We start from the raw sequence: 14235 nt of genomic DNA on the forward strand, positions 1-14235 counted from the left end.
AGATCGCGCAAAAACTTGGTTTTCTTCTTTGCCCAAAAATAGTATCGATTCTTGGGATAAGTGCAAAGATGCTTATATATAAAAGTATTTTCCGCCGGCTAAGATTATCTCTCTCCGTAATGATATCATGAATTTCAAGCAACTTGATCATGAACATGTTGCACAATCTTGGGAGAGAATGAAATTGATGATTAGAAATTGTCCCGCTCATGGCTTGAGTCTTTGGATGATTATACAAATCTTTTACGCTGGCTTGAATTTCGCTTCTAGAAATATCTTGGACTCCGCCTCAGGTGGAACGTTCATGGAAATCATGTTAGGGGAAGCAACAAAACTCCTAGACAATATCATGACAAACTACTCTCAGTGGCACACTGAAAGGTCACCTACTAGTAAGAAGGTACACGCTATAGAAGAAATGAACTCGTTGAGTGCTAAGATGGAGGAGTTAATGAATTTGGTTGCTAGTAGAAGTGCTCCTTTAGATCCTAATGATATGCCCTTGTCTTCCTTGATTGAGAGTAGCAACGCTAGCTTGGACGTTAATTTTGTTGGTAGGAATAATTTTGGCAACAACAATGCTTTTAGAGGAAACTATGTTCCTAGGCCTTTTCCTAGTAACTCCTCTAATAACTTTGGCAACTCCTACAACAATACTCATGGAAATTACAATAGATTACCCTCTGATCTAGAGAGTAATATCAAAGAGTTTATCAACTCACAAAAGATTTTCAATGCGTCCATAGAGGAAAAACTACTCAAAATTGACGATTTGGCTAAGAGCGTTGATAGAATGTCTAGTGATATTGATGTTTTGAAAGTTAGATGTGCTCCTCCCAAGATCAATACGGATGAAACTTTGAAAGATATGCGTGTTTACATTATTGAGAGCAAAGAAAGAACCGCACAAATTCGTGCTAGACATGAATGGCTTAAAAAGGCGTGTTCTCGTGATAAGAATCACGAAGATCTTAAAGTGCTTGGCTCCCACTGAATCTTTGTTTTCTTTTGTCAAACCTAATGATGATGGGGCTGGATATGAATCCACTTTGGTTGAAAAGTGCCCCAATGATTCGGAGTCCATCTATCTTGATGCTAAAAGCATTGAAAGTGGAGTAGAAGATATTAAAACTTTTAGTAGTAATGAAATTACTACCTTGGATTTCAAGGAATTCAATTATGATAGTTGCTCCTTGATTGAATGCATTTCCTCGATGCAATCCATGTTAAACTCTCCACACGCTTATAGCCAAAACAAAGCCTTTACCGATCATATCGTCGAAGCTATGATAAAATCTCTTGAAGAGAAACTTGAATTGGAAGTCTCTATCCCTAGAAAGCTTCATGATGAGTGGGAACCTACTATCAAAATCAAAATCAAAAACTATGAATGCAATGCTTTGTGTGATTTGGGTGCTAGTGTTTCCGCGATTCCAAAGTCATTATGTGATGTTCTGGGTTATAATGAGATTGAAGAGTGTTCTCTTAATTTGCATCTTGCGGATTCTACTGTCAAGAAACCCATGGGAAGGATCAATTATGTTCTTATTATTGCAAATAGGAACTATGTACCCGTGGATTTCATTGTGCTTGACATTGATTGCAATCCTACATGCCCTATTATTCTTGGTAGACCTTTCCAAAGGACTATCGGTGCTATCATCGATATGAAGAAAGGGAATATTAGATTTCAACTTTCTTTAAAGAAGGGCATGGAACACTTTCCTAGAAATAAAATAAGATTGCCTTATGAATCCATGATGAGGACCACTTATTGTTTGAGCACCAAAGACGACGATACGTGATTCTATCGCTTTTATGCCTAGCTAGGGGCGTTAAACAATAGCGCTTGTTGGGAGGCAATTTTCTTTCTATTTTGTTACGTCCACACTTTCATAATTCTGTTGTGATTGTGTTTTTTGTGTTTCTTTTTGTGTTTGAGCCAAGAAAAACCTTTATGATTAGTCTTGGTAATGGTTGTTTGATCCTGCTGGAAAAAGACAAAAACTTTTCGCTCACGAGATGATTTTTCATTTTTATTCAGAAAGAGCTTTTGAGTTCATTCTTTTTGCTGCTGGTTGATATGCCTTTTGCCCAGGCAGTCGAAATTGTTCAGAATTTCCTAGGTACGAGAAGTATACGAAGTATACAGATTGCTACAAACAGGTATGTTTTTGACAGATTCTGTTTTTGTTGAGTTGGTTGCTCGTTTTGATGAAACTATGGTTAGTTTCGGGGGGTGCTAGCCATGGAAAAGTGAGAATACAGTAGCTCAACACCAATATAGATAGAAGTCAAGCTTGCTACAATACCAAAAGAGGTGGTAGTTTGTTTTCTTGTGCTAATGATATCACGAGTTTCTGTTTAAGTTTTGTGTTGTGAAGTTTTCAAGTTTTGGGTGATGTTCTCATGGACAAAGAGATAAGGAGTGGAAAGAGCTCAAGCTTGGGGATGCCCAAGGCATCCCAAGCCAAATTCAAGGACACCAAAAAGCCTAAGCTTGGGGATGCCCCGGGAAGGCATCCCCTCTTTCGTCTTCAATCCATCGGTAACATTACTTGGAGCTATATTTTTATTCACCATATGATATGTGTTTTTCTTGGAGCGTCTTGTATTGTTGGAGTCTTTTCTTTTTGTTGTGTCACAATCATCCTTGCTGCACACCTTTTTGAGAGAGAGAGAGAGACATGCACTCATCGTGATTTTGCTAGAATTCTCATAGTGCTTCACTTATATCTTTTGAGCTACATAATTTTTCTCTATGTGCTTCACTTAGATATTTTAGAGCACGGCGGTGTGTGACTTGGTAGTTGGCTTATGCTATGAAATTAGTCCCAAAGATGATAGTTACCCAAAAAGGATACAAAAACCTCCATCTTCATGTGCATTGAGTAGAAAGAGAAGTTTTGATTCCTCCCAATTAGTTTTGAGACGTGGATTTGGTAATATTAAGAGCTATGTTAGTAGGGTGCTGTGAATCTAGAAATACTTGTGCTGAAGTTAGTGATTCTCGTAGCATGCACGTATGGTGAACCGCTATGTTAGGAAGTCTGAGTATAATTGATCTATTGATTCTCATCCTTTGTGTTGAGGTCGGGATCGCGTGATGGTTAACACCTACCAACCCTTCCCCTCGGAGTATGCGTTTAGCACTTTGTTTTGATTACTAATAAAAACTTTCGCAACAAGTATGTGAGTTCTTCATGACTAATGTGAGTCCATGGTATAGATGCACTTTCATCTTTCACCATTGCTAGCCTGTCTAGTGCCGCGCAATTCTTGCCGGTACACAAACCCACCATATGCCTTCTTCAAAACAGCCACCATACCTACCTACTATGACATTTTCATAGCCATTTCGAGATATATTGCCATGCAACTCCCACCGCTCCGTCTCATGACTTGTGCTATCACTCTGATATTGCCATTGCATGATAGTAAGATAGCCAGCGAGATGTTTCAACATCATACGCCAAGCTAGATCGTTGCACATCCCGGTACACTGTCGGAGGCATTTCCTATAGAGTCATCATCGTTCTAAGCTTTGAGCTGTGAGTAAATAAAAGTGTGATGATCATCATTATTAGATCATTGTCCCATGTGAGTAATAAAAAAAGAGCCCAAAGAGCCCAAAAATAAATAAAGAAAGAAAAAAAGAAGCCTAAGAGCCCAAATAAAAAAAAGAAAAGAGAGAAGGGACAATGCTACTATCTTTTTCCACACTTGTGCTTCATAATAGCACCATGTTCTTCATCATTGAGAGCTTCTTGATTTATCATTACCATATGCTAGTGGGAATCTTTATCATATAACTTGGCTTGTATATTCCAATGATGGGCTTCCTCAAAATTGCCCTAGGTCTTCGTGAGCAAGCAAGTTGGATGCACACCCACTAGTTCTACTTTTGAGCTTTCACATACTTATAGCTCTAGTGCATCCTTTGTATGGCAATCCCTACTCATTCACATTGATATCTATTAATGGGCATCTCCATAGCCTTTTTATACGCCGAGTAAATGTGACCATCTCCTCCTTTTTGTCTCACAACCACCACCACACTCTATTCCACCTATAGTGCTATATCCATGGCTCACGCTCATGTATTGCGTGATAGGTATAAAAAGTTTGAGAAAGTAAGAGTGCGAAAACAACTACTTGGCCAATACCGGGGTTGTGCATGATTTACATTAGTTATGTGAGGATGATGGAGCATAGCCAGACTATATGATTTTGTAGGGATGACTTTCATTGGCCTTGGTATTTTGAAAGTTCATGATTACCTTGCAAGTTTGCTTGAAGTATTATTGTTTTCATGTCAATAGCAAACTATTGTTTTGAATCTTAGGGATCTGACCATTCATGTCACGTGAAAGAAGTTGCAAAGGACAACTATACTAGGTAGCATTCCATGTCAAAAATTCAGTCTTTATCACTTCCCTACTCGAGGACGAACAGGAGTTAAGCTTTGGGATGCTTGATACGTCTCCTACGTATCTATCATTTTTATGGTTTCATGCTATTATCTTGTCAAACTTTGGATGTTTTGTATGCCTTTTACATATTTTTTGGGACTAACCTATTAACTCAGTGCCAAGTGCCAGTTCCTGTTTTTTTTCATGTTTTTGACCCCTTTCAGAGGAGGATTTTGAACGGATTCCAAACGGAATGAAACTGCCAAAAAGATTTTTTTCTGAAACAAAAAAAAACCGGGAAGCCGGAGAATCAGGACACGGGGCCTGCAGGGACCCCACAAGCCCTCATGGAGCGGCCAGGGGGGCCGTGCCACCCTGGCTTGTGGGCTCCCTGGGCCAACTCTGCCCTAGGTTTTGCGCCTATATATTCCCTAAAATTCCAGAAAAAATCAGGAGATCATCGAAAGTACTTTTCCGCCGCCACAAGCTTCTATCTCCGCAAGATCCCATCTGGGGTACGTTCTGGTGCCCTGCTAGAGGGGGGATTCGGATACGGAGGGCTTCTTCATCAACACCATGACCTCTCCGATGATGCATGAGTAGTTCACCATAGACCTACGGGTCCATAGCTAGTAGCTAGATGGCTTCTTCTCTCTCTTGGATCTTCAATACAAAGTTCTCTATTATCTTCATGGAGATCTATCCGATGTAATCTTCTTTTGCGGTGTGTTTGTCGAGATCCGATGAATTGTGGGTTTATGATCAGATTATCTATGAATCTTATTTGAGTTTCTTCTGATATCTCTTATGCATGATTTCATATCCTTGTAATTCTCTTCGAGTTGTGGGTTTTGTCTGGCCAACTAGATCTATGATTCTTGCAATGGGAGAAGTGCTTGGTTTTGGGTTCATACCATGCGGTGACCTCACCCAGTGACAGAAGGGGTAGCGAGGCACGCATCATGTTGTTGCCATCAAAGGTAAAAATATGGGGTTTTCATCATTGGTTTGACATTATCCCTCTACATCATGTCATCTTGCTTAAGGCGTTACTCTGTTCGTCATGAACTCAATACACTAGATGCATGCTGGATAGCGGTCGATGTGTGGAGTAATAGTAGTAGATGCAGAAAGTATCGGTCTACTTGTCTCGGACGTGATTCCTATATGTATGATCATTGCCTTAGATATCGTCATGACTTTGCGCGGTTCTACCAATTGCTCGACAGTAATTTGTTCACCCACCGTGATATTTGCTGTTTTGAGAGAAGCCTCTAGTGAACACTATGGCCCCGGGGTCTACTCCACACCATATTTTCAGCCTTACACTTTTTACTTCGTTGCACTTTCCGCCTTCAGATCTCACTTCGCAATCAATCTTGAAGGGATTGACAACCCCTTTATAGCGTTGGGTGCAAGCTCTTTTGTGTTTGCGCAGGTACTCTGGACTTGACGAGATTCTCCTACTGGATTGATACCTTGGTTCTCAAACTGAGGGAAATACTTACTGCTCCTGTGCTGCATCACCCTTTCCTCTTCAAGGGAAAAACTGACGCAAGCAAGAGAAGTAGCAAGAAGAATTCCTAGCGTTGCCGGGGAAGGACTTTTGTTGCCGCAGCAATGGTCACATTTACTCGGCATATCAAAGGGCTATGGAGATGCCCATTTAATATATATCAATGTGAAGGAGTAGGGATTGCCATACAAAGGATGCACTAGAGTTATAAGTATGTGAAAGCTCAATAAGAGAACTAGTGGGTGTGCATCCAACTTGCTTGCTCACGAAGACCTAGGGCAATTTTGAGGAAGCCCATCATTGGAATATACAAGCCAAGTTATATAATGAAGATTCCCACTAGCATATGGTGGTGACAAAACGAGAGGCTCTCAATCATGAAGAACATGGTGCTATAATGAAGCACAAGTGTGGAAAAAGATAGTAGCATTGTCCCTTCTCGCTATTTCTCTCTCGTTTTTTATTTATTTGGGCTCTTGGGCCTCTTTTTTTCTTTTTTTTATTTGGGCTCTTTGACCTCTTTTTTTTTATTTCCTCACATGGGACAATGCTCTAATAATGATGATCATCACACTTTTATTTACTCTCAGCTCAAAGTCAGAACGATGATGACTCTGTAGGAAATGCCTCCGGTAGTGTACCGGGATGTGCAACGATCTAGCTTGGCGTATGACTTTGAAACATCTCGCTAGCTATCTTACAATCATGCAATGGCAATATGAGAGTGACGGCACAAGTCATGAGACGGAACGGTGGGAGTTGCATGGCAATATATCTCGGAATGGCTATGAAAATGCCCTAGTAGGTAGGTATGGTGGCTGTTTTGAGGAAGGCATATGGTGGGTTTGTGCACCGGCGAGAATTGTGCGGCACTAGAGAGGCTGGCAATGGTGGAAGGTGAAAGTGCATCTATACCATGGACTCACATTAGTCATGAAGAACTCACATACTTGTTGCGAAAGTTTTTATTAGTAATCGAAACAAAGTGCTAAACGCATACTCCTAGGGGAAGGGTTGGTAGGTGTTAACCATCGCGCGATCCCAACCGCAACACAAACAATCAATAGATCAATTATGCTCCGACTTCCTAACATAGCGATTCACCATACGTGCATGCTACGGGAATCACTAACTTCAACACACGTATTCCTAGATTAACAACACCCTACTAACATAACTCTTAATATTACCAAATCCACGTCTCAAAACTAATTGAGAGGAATCAAACTTCTCTTTCTACTCAATGCACATGAAGATGGAAGTTTTTGTATCCTATTTGGGTACCTATCACCTTTGGGAATACTTTCATAGCATAAGCCAACTACCAAGTCACGCACTGCCGTGCTCTAAAAGATCTAAGTGAAGCACATAGAGCAAAATTATCTAGCTCAAAAGATATAAGTGAAGCACTATGAGCATTCTAGCAAAATCATGATGAGTGCATATCTATCTCAAAGGGTGTGCAGCAAGGATGATTGTGACTCAACAAAAAGAAAAGACTCCTACGATACAATACGCTCCAAGCAAAACACATATCATGTGGTGAATAAAAATATAGCTCCAAGTAATGTTACCGATGGATTGAAGACGAAAGAGGGGATCCTTCCCGGGGCATCCCCAAGCTTAGGCTTTTTGGTGTCCTTGAATTTGGCTTGATATGCCTTGGGCATCCCCAAGCTTGAGATCTTTCCACTCCTTATCTCTTTGTCCATGAGAACATCACCCAAAACTTGAAAACTTCACAACACAAAAGTTAAACAAAAACTCGTGATATCATTAGCACAAGAAAACAAACTACCACCTCTTTAGGTACTGTAGCAAACTTCAATTCTGTTCATATTGGTGTTAGATTACTGTATTCTCACTTTTCCATGGCTAGTACCCCCCCCCCCCCCCCGATACTATCCATAGTTTCATCAAAACAAGCAACAAACTCAACAAAAACAGAATCTGTGAAAAACAGACCAGTCTGTAGCAATCTGTATGCTTCATATACTTCTGGTACCTCAACAATTCTTCAAACTTACGACTGCGTGGGAAAAAGGCATATCAACCAGCAGCAAAAAGAATCAACTCAAAAGCTCTTTCTCAATAAAAATGAAAAATAATCTCGTGTGCGAAAAGTTTCTGTCTTTTTCCAGCAGGATCGAACAACCATCACCAAGACTAGTCATAAAGGTTTTGCTTGGCTCAAACCCAAAAAAGAAACACAAAAGACACAACGGTAACTGAATTATGATACTGTGGACGCAAAAAAACAGAAAGAAAAAAGATAAATTCATTGGGTTACCTCCCAACAAGCGCTATTGTTTAACGCCCTTAGCTAGGCATTGATAATTCAATGATGCTCCCATAAAACATAGCAATCGGACACGGAGAGAGCATCATGAAACATGTGACAAACATATCTAAGTCTAACATACTTCCTATGCATAGGCATTTTATAGGAAAACAGATTGTCAAGATAACCAATAGTTACCATATGCAAGGAAGAAGAAAGAGACAATATCAATCTCAACAAAACGAGAGGCAATTACATGTGGGATCATATTCAATTTCAACAATATAGCTATCCCATACGATATTCTTTTCATGATCCACATGCATGCAAAGTTGACGCTCTTCTAAAATAGTGGGATTATCATCAACTAAAGTCATGACTTCTCCAAACCCACTTTCAATCTTATTGCAAACATCATATTCATCATGAGGCTTAAACAAATTTTCAAGATCATAAGAAAAATCATCACCCCATTCGTGATCATTGCAACAAGTAGAGGACATAGCAAAACTAGCATCCCCAAGCTTAGGGTTTTGCATATTTTTAGCATGATTGACACTAATAGAATTCATAGTAAAACCATTGCAATCATGCTTTTCATTCAAGGAGCCCTCGTGAATCACTTCATAAATTTCTTCATCACGATTTTCAGATTGACGCATCTCAAGCAAAACACCATAGAGAAAGTCAAGTGCACTCAACTCACTAGCAATTGGTTCAACATAGTTGGACCTCTTGAAAATATTAGCAAGTGGATGGGGGTCCATATCAATAGATTTTCAGCAAGCGAAGATGCAAGCATATTGAAGGCACATAGCACACAAGCAAAGGAAAGGCAAACGAAAAAGTCAAACGAAAAAAGGCAAATATTTTTGTAAATTTTTGTTTTTCAAAAGTGGGGGAGAGGAAAACGGGAGGCAAAAAAAGTAAATGCAAGAGATGAGTTTGCGACACTTACTTGGATGAGTTCTTGACTTGATCCTCCCCGGCAACGGCGCCAGAAATTCTTCTGCTACTTCTCAAAAAACAGCGCCAGAAATTGACACGTTGACGGAGACTTGCTTGCGTTGGTTTTTCCCTTGAAGAGTAAAGGGTGATGCAGCACAGGAGCAGTAAGTATTTCCCTCAGTTTAAGAACCAAGGTATCAATCCAGTAGGAGAATCTCGTCAACTCCAGAGTACCTGCACAAACACAAAAGAGCTTGCACCCAACGCTATAAAGGGGTTGTCAATCCCTTCAAGATTGATTGCAAAGTTAGATTTGAAGGCGGAAAGTGCAACGAAGAAAAAGGTGTAAGGCTGAAAATACGGTGTGATGTAGACCCGGGGGCCATAGTGTTCACTAGAGGCTTCTATCAAAATAGCAAATATTACGGTGGGTGAACAAATTACTGTGGAGCAATTGATAGAACCGCGCAAAGTCATGACGATATCTAAGGCAATGATCATACATATAGGCATCTCGTCCGAGACAAGTAGACCGATACTTTCGGCATCTACTACTATTACTCCACACATCGACCGCTATCCAGCATGCATCTAGTGTATTGAGTTCATGATGAATATAGTAACGCCTTAAGCAAGATGACATGATGTAGAGGGATAAACTTAAACCAATTATGAAAACCCCATCTTTTTACCCTTGATGGTAAAAACACGATGCGTGCCTCGCTACCCCTTCTGTCACTGGGTGAGGTCACCGCATGGTATGAACCCAAAACCAAGCACTTCTCCCATTGCAAGAATCATAGATCAAGTTGGCCAAACAAAACCCACAACTCGAAGAGAATTACAAGGATATGAAATCATGCATAAGAGATATCAGAAGAAACTCAAATAAGATTCATAGATAACCTGATCATAAATCCACAATTCATCGGATCTCGACAAACACACCGCAAAACAAGATTACATCGTATAGATCTCCATGAAGAGCATGGAGAACTTTGTATTGAAGATCCAAGAGAGAGAAGAAGCCATCTAGCTACTAGCTATGGACCTGTAGGTCTATGGTGAACTACTCACGCATCATCGGAGAGGTCATGGTGTTGATGAAGAACCCCTCCGTATCTGAATCCCCCCTCCGGCAGGGCACCAAAACATGCCCCAGATGGGATCTTGCAGAGATAGAAGCTTGCGGCGACGGAAAAGTACTTTCGATGATCTCTTGATTTTTTCTGGAATTTATGGGAATATATAGGTGAAAGACCTAGGGCAGAGGTAGCCCAGGGAGCCCACAAGCCTGGGAGGCGCGCCCCCTGGCCCCGGCTAGGGGGCTTGTGGGGTCCCTGGTGGCCCCCTGCCTTGGTTCTCAAGCTTCCCGATCTTCTTCTGTTTCGGAAAAAATCTTTTTGGAAGTTTCATTCCATTTTGACTCTGTTTAAAATCCTCCTCTGAGAGGAGTCAAAAAACACGGAAAAAACAGGAACTGGCACTTGGCACTGAGTTAATAAGTTAGTCCCAGAAAGATATAAAAGGCATACAAAACATCCAAAGTTTGACAGGATAATAGCATGAAACCATCAAAAATTATAGATACGTTGGAGACGTATCACCTCCCTGTCAGTGGGAGTGGGGGGGGGGGGGGGGGGGGTTGGCCCCACATGGCAGTGGCCCACCGGTCACACACAACACAACACGCACACACACACTTCACAAAATATCTCTCATACGCACTTATACACATTTTTGCACACATCCACAATACACATCATATATCCATACATATACATATATTTGCATACGTACACATATACATACATCCATTTATTTTATTTTATTTTATTTTTCCTATCATCTCTTTTCTTTTTCTTTTTGTTCTATCTCTGTGTTCACCCTTCTCTCTCAATAGAGAGACAGGGGCAAAACTCCACCACCATCTCCTACAAGAGATCAACGGCGTCGGGACGAGGCGATGAACGCCGGAACAGAATGGAGAGTGAAGGATAGGGAGAGGGGGCGTTCTCACCCACGTTGTAAGGGGGCGGGTTCGATGAGGCTCGATAGAGCCGGCGGGGAAGCGGAGGAGGCTCGTGGAAGAGGCCGGCGACGGGGAGGCGGCGCGGTTCCGGCGAGGTAGGCGGAGGAGCGGGTCAGTGCGGGGGTGATACGTCCATTTTGCATCATGCTTTCATGTTGATATTTATCGCTTTATGGACTCTTATTATACTTTGTGGTACCATACTTATGCCTTTTCTCTCTTATTTTGCAAGGTTTATTTGAAGAGGGAGAATACCGGCAGCTGGAATTCTGGACTGGAAAAGGAGCAATTCTGAGTCCTCTATTCTGCGCAACTCCAAATGCCCTGAAAATCTATGTGGAATTTGTTGGCAGTATATAAAAAATATTGGGCGAAAGAAGTGCCACAGGGGAGCTGCCAGGGGCCCACAAGCCTGGTTGCCGCGGCCTACACCCCTGGCCGCGGCAGCAGGGCTTGTGGGCTCCCTGGTGGCCCACTGGCCCCCTCTCTTTTGCTATATGAAGGGTTTCGTCCGAGAAAAATCAGGGTGGATCTTTTTCATGGATTCTCCGCTGCCACGAGGTGGAACTTGAGCAGAACCAATCTAGAGCTCCGGCAGGACGATCCTGCCGGGGAAACTTCTCTCTCGGAGGGGGAAATCGTCCCCATCGTCATCACCAACACTCCTCTCATCGGAGGGGAGTCATCTCCATCAACATCTTCATCAGCACCATCTCCTCTCCAAACCCTTGTTAATCTCTTGTAACCAATCTCCGTCTCACGACTCCGATTGGTACTTGTAAGGTTGCTAGTAGTGTTGATTACTCTTTGTAGTTGATGCTAGTTGGATTACTTGGTGGAAGAGTTTATGTTCAGATCCTTGATGCTACTCATTACACCTCTGATCATCATTATGATTATGATTTTTGAGTAGTTACTTTTGTTCCTGAGGACATGGGATAAGTCATGCTAATAATAGTCATGTGAATTTGGTATTCGTTCGGTATTTTGATATGTTGTATGTTGTTTTTCCTCTAGTGGTGTTATGTGAACTTTGACTACATAACACTTCACCATATTTGTGCCTAGAGGAAGGCATTGGGGAATAGTAAGTAGATGATGGGTTGCTAGAGTGACAGAAGCTTAAACCCCAGTCTATGCGTTGCTTCGTAAGGGGCTGATTTGGATCCACTAGTTTAATGTTATGGTTAGACGTTGTCTTAATTCTTCTTTCGTAGTTGTGGATGCCTGCGAGAGGAGTTAATCATAAGTGGGATGCTTGTCCAAGTAAGGGCAGTACCCAAGCGCCGGTCCACCCACATATCAAACTATCAAAGTAACGAACGTGAATCATATGAACATGATGAAACTAGCATGACAAAAATTCACGTGTGTCCTCGGGAGCGCTTTACTTCCTATAAGACTTTGTTCAGGCTTGTCCCTTGCTACAAAAGGGATTGGGCCACTTTGTTGCACCATTGCTACTACTTGTTACTTGTTACTTTTCACCTGCTACGTTTCACCTCACAACACCATCACTTGTTACAGCTACTTTCAGTGCTTGCAGTTATTACCTTGCTGAAAACCGTTTATCAGAGCCTTCTGCTCCTCGTTGGGTTCGACACTCTTACTTATCAAAAGGACTACGATTGATCCCCTATACTTGTGGGTCATCAAGACTCTTTTCTGGCGCCGTTGCCGGGGAGTGAAGCGCCTTTGGTAAGTGGAATTTGGTAAGGAAACATTTATATACTGTGCTGAAATTTATTGTCACTTGTCACTATGGAAACTGTTCCTTTGAGGAATTTTTTCGGGGTATCTTCACCACGAATGGAGGCCCGAGGAGTTGCTCCTCAAGCTGAGGTACCTACTGAAAATATCGTTTATGAAATTCCTTCGGGTATGCTTGAGAAACTGTTGGCTAATCCTTTTACACGAGATGGGTCTTCACATCCAGACTTGCATCTAATCTATGTAGATGAAGTTTGTGGTTTATTTAAGCTTGCAGGTTTGCCCGAGGATGAGGTAAATAAGAAAGTCTTTCCTTTATCTTTGAAGGATAAGGCATTGACATGGTATAGGCTATGTGATGATACTGGATCATGGGACTACAATCGGTTGAAAATTTCATCAAAAGTTTTATCCTATGCATTTAGTACATCGTGATCGGAATTATATTTATAACTTTTGGCCTCGTGACAGGGAAAGCATAGCTCAAGCTTGGGGGAGGCTTAAATCAATGCTATATTCATGCCCCAATCATGAGCTCTCGAGAGAAATTATCACTCAAAACTTTTATGCTCGTCTTTCTCATGAAGATCGTACCATGCTTGACACTTCTTGTATCGGTTCTTTTATGAAGAAGGATATTCACCACAAGTGGAATTTATTGGAAAGAATCAAACGTAACTCTGAAGATTGGGAGCTTGAAGAAGGTAAGGAGTTAGGTATGAATTTCCAGTTTGATTGCGTTAAATCTTTTGTTGAAACAAACACTTCTAGATATTTTAGCGCTAAGTATGGACTTGACTCTGAGATAGTAGCTTCTCTATGCGAATCTTTTGCTGCTCATGTTGATCCTCCCAAAGAGAAGTGGTTTAAGTATCATCCTCCTATAGAAGTCAACATAGTTAAACCCAATCTAGTTGGAGAGAAAGTCATTGCCTTTAGTGATCCTATTGTTCCTTGTGCCTACGTTGAGAAACCACCTTACCTTGCTAGGAAAAAGGATTATTCTAAAGCTCCAACACGAAAGACAAATACGGACCTGTAGTTGGCCTGCCCGTTGTTTCTATCAAGATAGGAGATCACTGCTATCATGGTTTATGTGATATGGGTGCTAGTGTTAGTGCAATACCCCGGTCCCTATATGGTGAAATCAAAGATGAGATTGCACCTGCTGAGTTAGAACCCATTGATGTCACTATTATGCTAGCTAATAGAGACACTATCTGCCATGTGGGAATTGTGAGAGACGTAGAAGTCCTGTGTGGTAAGACGAAGTATCCTACTGATTTCCTCGTCCTTGCTACTACACAAGATAGCTTTTGTCCCATCATAATTGGTA

The sequence above is a fragment of the Hordeum vulgare genome, chromosome 4H (assembly GCF_904849725.1).
Source record: "Hordeum vulgare subsp. vulgare chromosome 4H, MorexV3_pseudomolecules_assembly, whole genome shotgun sequence".
Lineage (NCBI taxonomy): Eukaryota > Viridiplantae > Streptophyta > Magnoliopsida > Poales > Poaceae > Hordeum > Hordeum vulgare.